Source organism: Falco biarmicus, chromosome 15 (genome assembly GCF_023638135.1).
Source record: "Falco biarmicus isolate bFalBia1 chromosome 15, bFalBia1.pri, whole genome shotgun sequence".
Lineage (NCBI taxonomy): Eukaryota > Metazoa > Chordata > Aves > Falconiformes > Falconidae > Falco > Falco biarmicus.
The window spans coordinates 20,608,464-20,624,480 of record NC_079302.1 but is presented as its reverse complement, the minus strand read 5'-3'; the positions used below and the strand labels follow the sequence as shown (position 1 = coordinate 20,624,480).

The 16,017-nt window shown below is 38.2% G+C and overlaps 1 protein-coding gene across 1 annotated transcript in view; it reads left to right on the top strand.

Moving 5' to 3' along the window:
- The first annotated feature begins 3,129 nt into the window (after positions 1 to 3,129).
- The window catches only part of ESRP2 (epithelial splicing regulatory protein 2), a 59,829-nt gene continuing 46,941 nt past the window's right edge, over positions 3,130 to 16,017 (top strand). The window contains exons 1-4 of the mRNA XM_056360765.1: positions 3,130 to 3,228; positions 4,146 to 4,270; positions 13,297 to 13,474; positions 14,733 to 14,847. The gene's annotated coding sequence lies outside the window, so the exon portion shown is untranslated. The remainder of the gene's footprint in view (positions 3,229 to 4,145; positions 4,271 to 13,296; positions 13,475 to 14,732; positions 14,848 to 16,017) is intronic.

The following is a 16,017-nucleotide window of genomic DNA, read 5'->3' as shown; positions in this document are numbered from 1 at the left end:
TTTGTATTGTGTAAGTAATAAGAGAGATGTTGCATGATGGCTTTGGCCAGTCTTATGGTTTGCTGAAAGTTCTTCCACTCCTGACTGTATGCCCCTCTATTTATGTAGGCTGCGGCAGTAACAGACTCTGTGTAGAACAAAGTCAGCTTGGTGGCAAAAAGGTGTTTTACTGGTGAATTTACGAGTTGCATTGGCTTAGCTAGAGTCTGACCACAACCACAGCAGGTACAAAGAGGTGGAATACGTGAAACTGGGAAAGAGGAGTGGGGAGACAAGAAGGACCTTCCACTTCTGGCAGTGGCAAGCTGTCAGACCAGCTTAGCTGTAGTATTTAACCTCAAGAATTGTGCTCTGAAGTTTTGCTTGAACAGGCAAGTGTCAAATTAAAGATTTTTCTGAACAGAGTTTAAGTTCAGAATTCAATTCAGTTCCGCAGGTAGTCATGTGAGCCTGTTGTCTGGTAACAAATCAAACCACTGAAGTTTTATACTTAGGTATCATATCTATATTAAAGTTTTAAAATTTTCCCTTGTAATACAATGCAATTAAAAAAGACATACAGAGACTTCAATACCCTCAGCCAGTTTTGAGTAAACTTACCATGCCCAATAAGATGAAAAGTGGCAGAGCAACGTATCAGTTTACTATGATTTTAACAGTTTCTTAAACTCTGATCCAGCATTCTGTTAGCAACGCTGCTGAGCCTATTGAATATGCTATCACCCGTAACTTGTGTTTTCATTCCTGTCATCTGGAGCAGTTCTAAGCAGCAGAACTACTGAGCACTTCTGGCAGCAGAAAGGATCTTATGAATGTTCCCTAGTACTCTATGGGTAAAATCATCCCAAATGTCATACAATGTCTTTGTTGGCCTTTTAAACTGAAGCAGCTAACTTTGAAGGAAATTGGATAGTGTGTACCTGCCTTTTCTGACGGTACACCAAAGAAGGCTGCGCTTTCTGCTGTAGGAGCTCTGACAAGTAGATGGGATGTGTTATTGTTTTCAGCTGACAAAACTGTTCGTAAAGTAAACTTTATCTATTACCAAGTCTGGAAACATTTTCCTTATTCTGAGGCTGAATAGATCTTTGAAATGCTTTTGCCAGGCCAGCTATTAGTATGTATTTGTGTTAACTAGTTACAATTCACACAAAATATGAAAAATCGTAGGCTGTTAGCCACATGAGAGCTGAATTAAGTTGTGAATTGTGTTTGCCTTCTGGATCACAGCTTGACTACCCTGATCTACATAGTAAAAAATGTTCAAGCAGAGAATACCATATTATTCAGCTGTAAGGGTTAATGTAGTAATGATGAAAGGTAAACTCAGCAAATAAATGGACATTTACTATTTAACATATGTGATGTAGTATTTCCACTAACAAATGCTGACAATGCTGAATGTTCCTATGGACTGAAATTTTTTCTCTCAGTTTTTTGGAGCCACAATTTAAGACAAAAGATTCAGATTTTCTTTTTCCCTAACAAGCTGAAATACTCCTTTTCTTGTCCTGCCTCATTGAGACAAACTGTACAGCAGTGCCACAGCAGTATGTTTGTCCTCTTGCCTTGGGTGAATTGCGCAGTCACTGCCTAAGAACATTTTCAAAGGTGACCCAATTCTGGGTGGGCTGTAAAGAAAAATGCCTGTTTAAAAAGGGAAAGGGAAAGAATATCCATGGACTCTTCAAGGCTTCTGTCTATCACCTCTATATTATGAAAGCCTTGTATCTGATTCCCACATGTCATTATTATGTGTATATAAACATACATATTTTATATTTAAAATTGGATATGTCTATTATTCTGTGGTTTTCTTTGTAGTGCATATGAAGTGTGAGACTTTTTACTGTTTGAACATGCCTCCTGTATTTTTTAGATACATCTACTTGTTTTGATACTCTTCTTCAGGGTAAAAAATTCAAATTTGTCCAGAGAACACACAAACCTGGGGGAAAAGTCTAATCATTGGGTAGAATTTGACTGTCATCTTCCCAAGACATTAAGGAGAATTATTACAATTAAGTTGAAGGAAGCAAAGAGAAAGAGAAGCCAAAAGATATTGTGCAACTGTTGAGCAGAGTTTTCTTCTATAATGCTTTGTAAAGCAAACAAAACCAAGAATCTCTTTATGTGAGGTTAGTCATTTAAGACTGACCATGCAAATCTGAATGGTGTTTGATCCATAGTGGTCCATACTGTGCTACCATATATAGACTACCTTAAAAGTAGTGTAGGTACAGCTTAATGTTACATCCTTCTGCTATTTCCTGAACACCATAAAAATTAGTATGTATTATTATTTGAATGAGTCCCTAGGAGAAGATCCACGATGAGATGTTTGTCCTGTTGATGGCACTTATTATTTGCTTCGAAGTTAAGACAGTAACTGCAGAGCACTGGTATGGGATACTGTGCTGCTACCTTCTTCCAGAGTATGTCTTATAAGAGGTTCACAATTTTATGGCTAAACACAAATGCATTATGATATGATTTCTATTTAAAGGCCTTACACACTAATTTCAGCTTTTTAGAGCATACTTCACTGAATTCCGAAGCCAGTGTGTGGTCTTGCAGTGATTAAATGGCAGTTATGTCTCATTAATATAATCCTACCCTTTAGCCATGGGCAAAGCACATAGTTTTGGAATTTTCAAAATGACAATGAAGGCAAGTATTACAAATATCCTTAAAACCTGCATTCACTGCATATCTTACCATGGTGGAATAAAATGCATCTAAATAGTGCAAAGCAGTAGGGTACATTAAGCGTGACAGTAGCAATGCATTCTTTATTCAGAATGGATACGGAGTCCAGGAATTATAATATAACTAATTTATTTAAAGTAATGGCAATAAAAGTTTTCCTTTCTTGCTTTAGCTTTCAACAGAAATTCACCCATGTACTATTCAGGACTAGTAAATGAATTTTTACAAGGCCCACTGGAATCTTTTATCTGCTGATTTCTATTCAGTCTGCTTAGCAGGAAGCAATAGTTGAACTTGAATGCAACAAGCTAGCTATGTGCTGAATGCTGCCTTCGCAACTGACCTATGTCATCTCACAATGAAACTTCTTGAGAAACTGTGCAAACGGTAAGAAATACGAGATTTTTTTTGCAGGAATGTGGTTTCCATCACATTTGGGATCTTTGCATGGCCTAGGAAAAATTCAGTCATCATCCAGCTTTGGACGTAAGCCTGCCATTGGAGTTGACTTGATACACAGTGAGTTCTTTTCTACATTCGTAATCAATAGAAGCGTATCCTCATCCCCTTCCAAAGGCCCCATTTGGCACACCTTTTGAATTGTGGCTAAAATGTAATTTCACACTATTTTCGAGTAGGAGCAGGTACCCTGATTTTCTGAATCGTCACAGAGAATTCTGCCAGTCATGCCTTCTGTTATACCAAGGATATCAAATTGAAGCACATGGACTGCCACTGTGGCCGTGTGTTGGCATGTGTGTACACAGAGGAAGGATAATGAGACAGAAAGATAAGACATTAAACACCTATTCTATGTAGTACTTGTAGTTCATAACTGACATATGAAAAAAATAAATTGCTTTGAGTCAAGCAGTTCAGAAGTAATCCTTACTATGCTGACATAACTTCATTTTATTATGTTTTTAAGGTGCAGCCATATGTAGAGTAGGTGACAAAAGCATAATCCAGATGGAAAGCAATTATTAATGGCTACACAAGGAGCAACAGTTGCATAGGTATACTGACTGCAGAATGAAGCGGCTTAAACAGGAAGGCATTGCTGGGAGGGGTGGAGGAAAGGTATCATAAAGAAGCATTTATGTGAAAGGAGCACATCTCCTAGGCAGTCATCCTAAAAAAGGGTCCTGTGTACTGCTGGTAGAAAAGTGAGAGAGTCATATTCAAATCAAATGTAAAAGTAATAAGTGTATAATGGCATTGTAGCAGGTGTGAATTTCACCCTGTTAAGGCAGTTTTTCTTTGAAGTGTCATTTCCTTTCACTGCGGGGAAGAGGGAGACAGTGATGACTGTGTTATGAATGTGTTAAGTATTACTTAATTCATACTTGTAACACTATTGTGGGAAACTTGTGATCTCTACAGACTTTTGATCATTCTGTATTGCTATATACTCAGCTAATATTCTGCATTTTCAGATACTTGAGAGAAAGTATAAAAAAATATAAACCAAAGGAAAGCTGAGGAAGCCAGAAATGGTAAAAGGGAACAGACCAAGCGTCTGCCTTTGGCCCAAAGTTGAAAACTCCGAGGAAGCAGAAAGGTGAGGTATGAAAATGAATATGTAACAAAGGATCTATGTATATGTGCATGTAGGTATACATCCATATTTGTCTGTAATATGGAAACATGTATTGTGGTGAGTTTGCTGTCTAAACGTTAACATTGCCTTGGTTGAAATAAGATATATTTTGATTTAGGAAATAGATTAGGAAACTGAACTGGTATATTTTGATTCTTAGAAATTTGATTTGGAGTCATTGAAGTTGTTCAAACAGTATATGTCTTTATTCTCTAAAGGGCTAAAGAAATGAAACAAATAGATCCCCGAGCTCTGATTTTTCCTTCGTGTATAAACAATGCTCTTGAAATGACTGGATTTTGTCTCACTCAAGGACACTGGATCAAGTAAACTCCTCAATGTTTCACCCCCGTACAAATCTTTCTTGATACATGCTGAAGTTTTTATTTCATGTTAAAAATTAAGGCAGCAACTGAAGGTTTATAAGTTTGAGAGCATTCCAGTACACATCCCTTGCCTCAGTATTCCTGACCCATTGCACAAACCATCATGCCCAATACCATGCCAAGTTCCCTGTTGAAATGTGACAAATGTTTTTTGTCATCTAGCCTTGATTGTATTGTGGAAAGAAAAATGGAGACTGAAGAACAAATTTTATATTAATTAGCACTACTTGGCAATAAATGTTTGTTGCCCAAAAACCAGGAACTGTGGGCCTGACTTGCAGAATTGTTGGCTCAATTATCCCTTTTCCTAAAACAAACTTAATGCTTTTTGTCAGTGGTCATACAATATTTTTTTTCGACTGAGACCGTGTAATCCTGCATGCCTAATCCACAACCCAGATATTGCCAGTTCTTTAGGATTCTTGTAAGAAAGGGATGCTTTCTCTTCTACATGAGAGAGAAAACAAGTCTATCTTATGCAGCATATTGTCCTTACAGCAATGAAGAAGTTACTCTGTGACTCTGGGTGAGTGTATGCAGTGGTTTTGTAAATCCCTTTGAGCCTAGTCTTGAGAAAGGCCACTAATCCCAGTAAAAGGGTATTGCTTCATATGAAATTTTTACCGAGCTGTGGAATACATTCCTCCACCCCCATTGCCCAGGCTGTTTGCATACTGGGGCTTTGGTTGCCACTGCAGATAAACTGCACAAATAAATGAAACTGGTTGTTATTTTACACCCACTAGTTTTGTTCCAAGCATGTATATGCTCACAACCTCCTTCTTTCGCCCTGCCTCCCAGTAGTATATTGTGACTATTCTGGAAACTGCTGTTCCTTTGAAGCAATGAAGATGCATCTTCAAATGCATTGTCTGTCTCCTCTACTGCTTTTAGGTCTGTGCAACCAAGTTGTAATTCTTAAAGTATGAGTACTTTCCCATTGCATTTGAGCCTACATCATCCTAATGTGTACTGCAGGTTTCATTCTCAGAAAAGCAAAAGTAACAGTAAAGTAACTGATTCCCAATATTTAATTTTCTATAATTGTCTGCCCAATATATTTTCCTCTTTAAAGAAATCTTGGAGGAAACTTGCATTAAAATGCTGTTGATTTTCTGTCCTTTCTTTTAATTGCTGTGATTACAAAATACTTTCATGCCCATGAGCTGGAAGATTCTGATTAAATTCCCACAGAATACAATTACTCACACCTACTCCACCTTACTGCTGTGCTAGTAACTGCATCTTATTAATCATCCTTACAATCCACCCAAGCCTTAGCAGCTACTATAATTTGTAACATGTCACAAAAACGGTAAGAAATACTTGGTGGTAGCCTGAAGTCCCATTTGCAGTATGCAGTGGCAACAAAAAAAAGATAGTTTCATATCCTGAATCAGAGGGAAGAGTAAAGGGGGAAATCTTTGAAAGTACAGGAATGATTCATCAGTAAGAACGTTTCTAATATGAATGTTCAATGTGCTTTAGGCATTTTTAGGCAGCTTAAGTTTCAGCGGCGAGTGCCACGCTTTGATTATTTTTTTAAGTCGTACTGAATGAGTGTGTTTAAAATTTTTTTCTTTAGGTATACTATGGTTAAAAAAAGAAAACAAAAAAAACCCCAAACACCAAACCCCCCAACCCCTAAACCAACAGTCACAACAACTTTCTGAGATTTGTTTAAATACTGGACATCGACAGGACTGACGAATAGTTTTATATAATAATTTAAATTAAAGATGAACCAGAAAAAGAAGGATGCAAGTGATCTAGCAATTATACGGTGGTGCTGCCTCAGAGCACGGAGAGGGTTGGTTACATATAATGAACCCTTAGCCTGTCTGCTGGAACTGCCAGCCAGCCTGCCATTACTCTCATACAGCGTATGTATCAGCCCAGGGGGATTTGAGAGGAACCCATTCATTCATTTTCATCTAGTCACAAAGCAGCCACTGATGGACGAGCTGGATTCAAACTGATGAAAGGGAAGGAAATGTATTATCAGTATCCCAAGCATCAAATATTTTTGAAAAATACATCTCATGGTAAACATTTCCCCAGAACTTTGCGTGAACTATTTAACAAAAGCTCAAAGACAGGTGATACGCACTGGCTTTGCCAGCCAGCCAAGATCTTAAGATGGATCCGTTTATGCTTTTTTATCTCCAGTTATCTCTCTGGAGTATAGGCGACTGCTCTTAGGGTTGCACAGTGCAGGAAGTGCTAAGTATGTTCATAAAGGTGTGGCTTAGCTCCCTAGCAATTCCATGGCAACAGGGCGTAGTAAACTAGCCTTAAGTAAAACAAACAGGCTTTGTGGAAATCAGAAGTTGAGAATGCAAGCTGTTCACATCTCTGTGATTAAAGCAGCTAATCTCTGATTGAAGGTGGTGGGCTCTGCAGGGAAAGGCTTGTTCCCCTACACCCAACAGGTTCACAAGGGTTGAACAGATAAATCTTGTGCTTTCAATACCAATGCAAAGGAATGTTTTTTAAAGTCATTTTTGCAAGAACAAGAAATTGAATTTACACATTATTTCATCACAAACATAATGTTAAATAAGAAGAAAAACCCAGTATCATTTATTAAAAATCTCATCACCCTGTACAGAACAGCCCATCTTACACTGACAGGAAAAGAGCAGAGCCCATAATACTGAAAAAAATCTCCACCTTTTGTTATTGAGCCCTTTTGCCTTGTTTTCCCCAGAAATTGTTCTTTTAACAGTACAAGTTCAGCTCTTACATAAGGCGAAGCAGATTGCTGGGACTTTGATCTAGCTAGCAAAAATTGAATTTATAGACAGTTTTCCCTTCTCCAGGAATCTGGATGGCATAAGCACGTTTTTCCTGCTATAGATACACCCTAGATATAGATAGATAGATATAGATATAGATATAGATGATATAGACAGGGATTCCTGCATAGATAGAAAGCAGTCGAGAGATCTGAAGAGGCAAGACCTGATCTTCACAGTCTTACAGCTTCTACAGACAACAGTCTATACAGAGTAGGTGTCAAATGCTACCCGCTGTGACTCATCCGTAACAGTGATAGCCAGCCTGATTGCCCTCAGTGACAGCTGCAGGTGTGCAGCAGTAACTGGCCGGAGGAAATCTCCATGTCCCCTGAGGCCATGCATTCGTGACGCTACAAGGCAGCAGTACCCCTTTTGGTTTCGCATTCCCATGAGTCACTGTCTTGTTTTTGCCAGACTGTTTGTGGGACCAGCCTCCGAACCAAATGAGGGAATGGATCCATCTTAAGGAATGCTCCACCAAGTTGAGGTGGTGTGGCACTCCCTGTGGTTTTAGCTGGATCAGACCCAGCTTTCTGAAACTGGATCAATATTTCAAAGCTGATTGATTCACGGTGTAGCGCCACAAGTAGTAGTGCAGAAGAATCAGAGGGGACAATGAGCCATAGGATAAGAATAATATCTTATAAGATATTTATATAAAGGATAAGAATGAATAGCTGAGTCTGGATGAACAAGGTATGCCTGTAATTTATATTTATGTCAAACATTTTATTATGATACATGTGGCTGAAGTGTATGGTTTGTCATATGTGACAGGCCCAACCAACTCCTGACCACCCCCATGTCATCAGTAGAGGTATGTTTGTTTATAGTGTATACTAGGGTTTAATCTATCTGAAAATTAACGGAGGAATAGATCGGACTCCTCTGCCTCCATGCGCTTACACAAAGCAAAATGCTAGAGAATGGAAAGGAGCGGGTGAAAGATAAACTTATGTCCTAGACATCTACTTCCCCCAGAGTGTTAGCAGTAAGTTCACCCTAGTCACTGCGTAGCCGCAACCAGGACGTGCTGGGCAACTTTGTCTTGCCTGTGCCCCAGGATTCTTTCTCTTTTCCTCACCACCATATATTTCAGCGTAGAAAAGGCAAAACCTTGATGCATGTTAACTATGTCACCCCAAGGCTGAAATAATTACTTGAGAAAAGCAAGGAATGACTGAACAGAAGGTGACATTTCCCATCAAACAAGGGTGTGCCACATTGGCAGAGGGTTGTGGATAAGAAGGTGTGGTGGTACTGGCACTTATAAAACAGCCCTGTCATGGTACGTTATCACAACTCCAGCTTACTGTGAAGGGAAAGGGCAGAACTTCTTGCACCTGCCTGCCATGTGCTTCGTTATTATCTGTGTTTATAAAGCAGTTTTGTGGCTATTAAGTATTAAAATGCACTGAATTGAATCATATGGCATCTTAAATTTAAAATTTCTGCAGTATACCAAAGGAAAGAATCTAGGTAGAGCTGTACTCTTTTTTTTTTTTTTTTCCCCTTTTTTTTTTTCATATTTTTGTTTTTTACTTGAACACATTTACTGACTGTGAAATATGTTACTTTGAGAATGTTTTTTCTCAGGAGTTCATATCACTCTCTAGTATCAGCCAGATGTATCGGTAAAGATACTACTTCCATCTTACTTCCACTGTCTATTCCACAGTATTTAAAATCTATCATCAGGCCAAAGGAAGAAGCATATTTGCTCAACCATGCTCAGAGGTTAAACTGAAGAGAGGATTTGTTGAATAGAAACAAGAGAATGTGTTTGAGTAAGAAACTGAGGACTCTACTGACATAACTGTAACTATATAATACATTTCAGTGTAAACTAGTCTTCCATGCAAGCAATTGGATCTAGAGGTGCTGTAGAAAAAAAAGAGGTATCTTTGCAAAACCTGTAGTTGTCTTATCAAGTTACAAATGGTAGAGCAGGAAATAAACTCATCTAATCTTCCTAGAAATTGGCATATTAATTCTGCTAGAGTCTGGTAGCAACAAGTCAGGCAACTTTTTAAAGACCATGTACTTACAAGATAAAGGTGGTAAAAACAAAAATACAAAAGTGTATCAGAGGCCTGATTCCTTGGGGAAATTGTTCCATCCTTGTAACTGGAGACAACAGGACCTCAAACATGTTCGAAATCCCCCTGTCAGATCCCAAGTATGTAATAATGGTAGTAGAAATGAAGTGGAGCAAAATAAACACAATCAAGATGAAAGACCAAGAAAGCATTGAATGACAGGTCTTCTATCATGTCTGTTTTGGACGCACATAATTGTATTCATCAGGTTATTATACAAAATACTTCGATTAAATGTTTTTAAAGCCTAAGTACTTCAACAGGTGGTTAGGTTTTGCTTAAGTTTTGCATTTGTATTTTACTTGTATTTATACTGCGGTGAGAAAAAGATGTGCATTAGCATATCTGTATGTGGAATAAGTTTAATTAAATTATAATGAAGAAACAGGTTAAATATCAGAGCAGCTAAATCAAATGGGAACGAAGTATTGTAGGAACACACCCTCCTTTTTTATCAGGGTTTTAAAGTAAGCTGAGAGCTTGTGGTACAATCTGAATAAAAAACCAGAGCTTAGTAATTTCTGCCAAGATACTCTCATGGGGCTAGTATTGGCCAGTTGTCAGTAAAGCTTGAGAAAATGTAACTTGCATAAATTCATTAATTGTGTAATACATACAGTTGGGTTTTTTGCCTTGAGCAGTTTGGACTTCCAGTATACAGTCCTTTGTATTCACTTGGGGATCAGTTCTTTCATCACTGCTATATTGCAGAATTGATTATTAGCTCTCAGTAAGTAAGATATAGCATGCAGATCTTTTCATGTAGGTAGTGACATTCCTATTTCTTATGTTGTCTAATTAGTTTTTGTGTTTGCATGCAAGGCGACTGGAGTTGGATATCCAAAGTTCCAGGTTGCTTTGGCTCTCTGACTTTGAAACATCAGTGATTCTGTGTTTCAATGAACTTGCGAGAACTTTCTAGGTCTACAGTGTGAATGCATTTATGTGGGGGAAAATGGGCGGCTGAATATCATTAATTCAGTGAAGGAATGAATACAAAATTTCTTTTGTAAAAAGTTAAAGGACTGCTGGGTTTCCTGTCTTGCTATTCCTATGACTGGAAGTCTCTGAGTTTCTCTGTTAAATATGAGGCATAAAATGACGCAGACTAAACCCTTCATGTAGACATCAGGTCATTCTCATTTTCTGTTATGAGTTAACCACTTGATTTTTCACAAGAGGATATAAGGTTTATCCTGTTGAACCTTAAGCATGCAAAGTAATTTTAAATTTTCTTGTTTATAAATTAATAAGATTATTTTATTTAATTGCATTTAAATAGTAATAAATCAAAGCCAGCATTTTGGCTTTTAGCTATTGCAGTGAATTATGTAATTAATATATGTATTTACTGGTTTTGCTGAAGTGTGATAGTGGTGGTAGCAGGGATGGTGGTAGTGGGTTTTTTTCTTTATAGCTGGTGTAACAACTCATTGTATTCAACCTCATCATTAATTTTTTACTGTTGGATATTCAGTCACACTGACAGATTTGTAAACTGCTATATCCTTTCAATGGACAAAGGGAGGATGGTTTAGTAATAATAATAAAAGTAGTAAGTGGTTTAATCTAAGGCTGAACATCAATTTGCTTAAAAACCTGCTACAGAAATAATATTTTCCATTGCATTTCCATTTTCATATTATACCTGAGACTAGTAAAACAGTGACCAATTGCAGTGAAGATTTATTTAGGCAGGTTCTAGGGGCAGTAAGGCTTCGCACAAAGTGAATTTTCGGTCACAGGTAAGGTAGATTACTACCTGAAACTTTCACTTGCATATTCATCTCATTAGGTAACAGAAATTGTATCACATGGCTTGTCTAACCACAACTTGAAGATCCTGTCTCAACTAGTTGCAGTGAATTATTTAAAAATTTAGCAGTGAGATCAGACTAGCCGCTAGGAGGTTTCTCACCAGCAAAGCAGTATGGCATTGGAACAGGTCATGCAGGGAGGTTTTCAAGACGCAGTTAGACAAAGCGTTAGCTGGTTCAGTATAGTGTTGGCACTAGTCCAGCTGTGGGCACAGTGTTGGGTAAGAGGACTTCCAGAGGTCCCCACCAGCTAACGTTTCAATAATTCTGGTTCCAGAAAGCTGTTTAGTAAGTTATTTGAAGGAAAGCTGCATTTCTGATGAGAAAAAAATTTAAATTCACTGTGTATTTGTTGTAAACTGTTAACTTTAATGTAAATCTAGAATAATATTGATGAAAGACACTACTATGCAGCATGTTTTATCTGTCCATAAATCTGATAGAAAAGTAAATGCTTAGATCTTTCAAAGCCTGATACCTGTAATCTAGAGAAATGCGGCCAAACAGCATACACTTGCACGCAAATGGGATCTGAGCATGTATAAAACCTTTGTAGGATTAAGACTCTGGATTGATTGTCATCCCATGAAGGAGAGAAGCTATGTAAAATAATAGGGGAAGTAATTTATTTTTTTTTTATTTTGCCTAGTCACCAATTCTATGTTTTAATTTACTTTTGAGTCAATAGAAATTAAATTCCAACTGGTACAGGATTCTAAGTGAGTGCTTTCAGAATGGCTTGATGGGGCTAATACATGCAAGCTAATACTCCATTGGAAACCACCTTTCTGAAGCACTTCTGCACATTGCCGAGCTTTTGTGAATATCCCAGTGGAAATTATTTCATGTTTCTACACTGCATTGTAATCATGACAGACCTACCAGGCAGACCGAAAAATCAGATCTCTCTAAACATCTGGACGGCAATCAAAGAACACTGTTAAGCAGTTGTTCCCATGCCCTTTCCCACTCATTTGCTGTTAAAGAAAGGATGCCAGAAAATTCTTTACATATGGGTTTATGTTTCAGGAATTACACTAAGCTCCTCCTTCAGAAAAGATTGCTACAGTTGCTTATAATCCCATCCAGGAGCCAAGGACTGAAAGGGTGTGAAATCTATATGTCTTTTCGCATTTACCTGCAGCTCACTTACAGAACTTTTACTTCCTGTGCCAGTTCAGTTTGGAGGAGCTGAGGCACACAGATAATTTATTACTATCCCTACTGTGCAAATAGACACCAAAGTCCATACTTCCTTAATTTAGCATCTCTGTTTCTCAGAACTGCAGAATAATTTCAGCTAGGAGAGACCTCTAGAGGTCATTTGGTCCAACCTCCCTGCCCCACCAGCATGGCCAATTCTGAAGTTAGACCCAAATTCAAAGATAGTTCATTTTTCTCAGGGCATTTCAAACCATTTTACAAGGTTAAACATCATCATAATCATTGTCTTCTTTTTAACTGATGAGTGAAATATTTGTAAGGAAGACAAATAACTTCTCAATATTATACAAGTTCAGAATAGAAGATTGACTTCTAGTTTTCCTGAAAGGTAATTAAAGTATTGCTGAATGTGGCCAGGATATTACTCCAGATCTCATGTCTCCAAGTTTCTTACTCCTTTTATTAGGCTATAATAAAAGGGCTTCAGTGATCAGGACATTCTGTCCACAGGGGTTTTTAACAATACTGTAGTAAAGGTAAAAGGGGTGGTGTTGTTTTCTATTTTTTTTGTCTTTGTTTGGCTTGATTCATGAAGCAGTATAGTGTGTATAGTGAGAATGAATTTGTCACTACAGATTTGTCCGTTGCAAGCACAATGCGTTTAATGAGCTTCTTCATCATTCTCATGTGATCTAACTGTAAATCCATTCTATTTTCCAGTTTTGTTTGTTTGCTTAAAAAAGAAACAAAATAATCACAATACTGAACTTGCATAACAATGAATGTCCATCTTGAAAACTTCTATTCTCCACCCAGTTACATTTATGAGACATTATCCTTGTATGAAGCCTACAAACAAGAACCTCTATAAATATGCCTGCCAAGATGAAAGCTAAAGGTGAGCAATAACTCTTTATTTCAGCAAGATCTTGGTTACAAATTAACTTTGCTAATGCTTAGTGTACAGAGGCTTGTCCCACATGTTGTTGCAGGAAATGGATCCTGTTGCTGTTGGGTGAACACATACGATGTCATTCCTTTAAATTTTTTAGATCAATAACATTGCAGAGACTGGTATAATTAAGGGTTGCATGCAGAGAGATGGAGGGTTGTAGATAGGAGGTGAATGGGAAACTGGTTGCATAATCTGATACTTGAAAATGTCTGAAATCCCAGGAAGGCCAGCATTTATTTAAATTTTTCTTTTAAACATTTTAGAGTATGTTTGAAGTCCATTTAGCTATAATAGTTTTGAGAAGTCAGTTACAGTAGAATTATATGAGTCAAGATAGTCTAGGAGTAGAAACCAGATGGGTTTTGTAGGAAGAGCTACTACATTTTATTAGATGAGCTAATATAATTGTGAAAAGCATACAAGCTTTTGGGCTCACTAGCCTCTGATACCATGCATAGATCTGAAGTAAGTTTTCAAGGGTCTTTGGCATTGATATGAATAGTACTCCTTTAATTTGACAGGTTGCTGTAAGTGAATTATGCTACCTTTGTCTTTCACATTAGATCCTAAAAGACAATTGCAAACGTATTGGCATTCTCTGTGCCAGTTCACTGAGGCCTGTGAGCATATATGTCAAGCTGGCCAAGAATAATGACGTGTATGATCTTCTACAGAAATCTGCTAATTATAATCCCTTTTCTACGAAGTAATTACATATTAGGGCTATGAAATGACACCCTCACGAAGGCAGCTAAATTGTAGCAGACTGGTACTTCTGCGAACATAGCTACAGGTAAAATCTGTGTGTACATTTGTGTGTACAGACACTGCCTCCCCCAAACACCCCCATGGTATATGTGTTTTCAGGAAGAGTGAAATAGGTTGGATAAGAGGAACAGTTCTCACACTTGAAGGCAATGGTTTTTTATGGTTTTTATTACAGACTTAAGGAATAAGAATCATCCCATACACAATGAACAGGCTGTTATGCTTTTATTCAGGTTTTCATTTTATGAAGGACTTCTAGACATGTATTGACAGAGGAAAATACAGCTGTTGTGTAAATTCAGCGATGCCAGAAAATAAATTGCTGAAAACATTTTGAGTATATAAATATATATGTTACAAATCCAAGTTTTCATGTCTGAGTGGGAATTTGCCCTTTCTGTAACAATGATCTATCTCCAGGACTTTTTTTCAGGCAGCTGTGCATGTGAGCAGCAGAGACAACAGCTGAGAGGCATTAAACAATTACCCTGTAATGTTCAGTGAGATACACCTGTGCACTGTGAAGCTCCCTGCATGGCCTCTGCCAGGTACATACTTGCAATACATGAATTCTAAGATAATTCACATGAGACAGCATCTTTGCTGTACTTCACTTTCATTGAAATAAATGGAAATAGTCTTGGTGATGGTGTTAGCATGTGAATCAGTGTTTGCCAAAGGAGGTCCATAATAACTGCTATAACTAACCAACTATAAAATTGGCATGTTAAGAAGAGAAAATTTGATGTTAATATTTAAACCCATCAGACATTCACAGTTAAATGTCCAGCTCTGCATTTTCCTATGGTAGACATCAGTAGCTAAATAGCCGCACCATTTTTCATTCAGTGAAAACTGTATTTCAACACAACACTAATATTAAAGTACAAACTGAAGATTTAATTGATGAAAAGAAAAATTATGACTGATCTAACTTGCAGCATTTGGACTTTAAAAATGGTTAGTAACTCATCAGTGGTGGCAGTAAAAAAACCAACAAACCACCAACCAAAACCATGGTCAAAACAGTTTAGAGGCTTTTTGATTGTTATGTCTGCTTTAAAATAAATTTGAGTTTGACAGTATCTCCAAAAATTGTTTCATTCCCCGGTGTTACAAAGATTACTGCTGCTCCCATTGAGCAGAAATGCTTATAGTAGCTAAACTAGGTGGTGGTTTCCCATTGGGGAGTCTCCCCCGTGAACCAGAAGAGATGCAGAGAACAACTGCTGGCCGTGAGCTGCAGTTAATGCCCAGGAGGCAGTTCTTCACCGAGCTGTTGCAGGGTAGGGAACACAGGGCTTTAGATTTCTATTTTGCAAAAAGTCCTAGATGCACTCATTCTCAAAACCCAAAAATATTTTACTAGGACCTGCATTTGCAAACCGTATGCAGAGCAGGCCCTAAAATGCAAAGTACCTTCTGCCTGCAACAGCCCTTAAAGATTCCTGTATAATACTACACTTGTATTATACATTAACGCTGGCCTCGGTAGCTCAGTGCAGGCGCAGCAACGCGCGCAAAAGGCGATTAACGAGCAGGTGAAGACTCGCGCGTGTCCCAGAGCAAAGCCGTCGGTGGTGTTTGAGCCACTGCACGTGTGTACTCCTCAGCTTTCCGACAAGCCGGGCGCGGCTGGAGCGCAGGGAGCCCCGCAAGCCCCCCAGGGGCCGCGGTCCCGCAGAACCGAAAGCAGGTAAGAGGCGCTTCCTACAGGC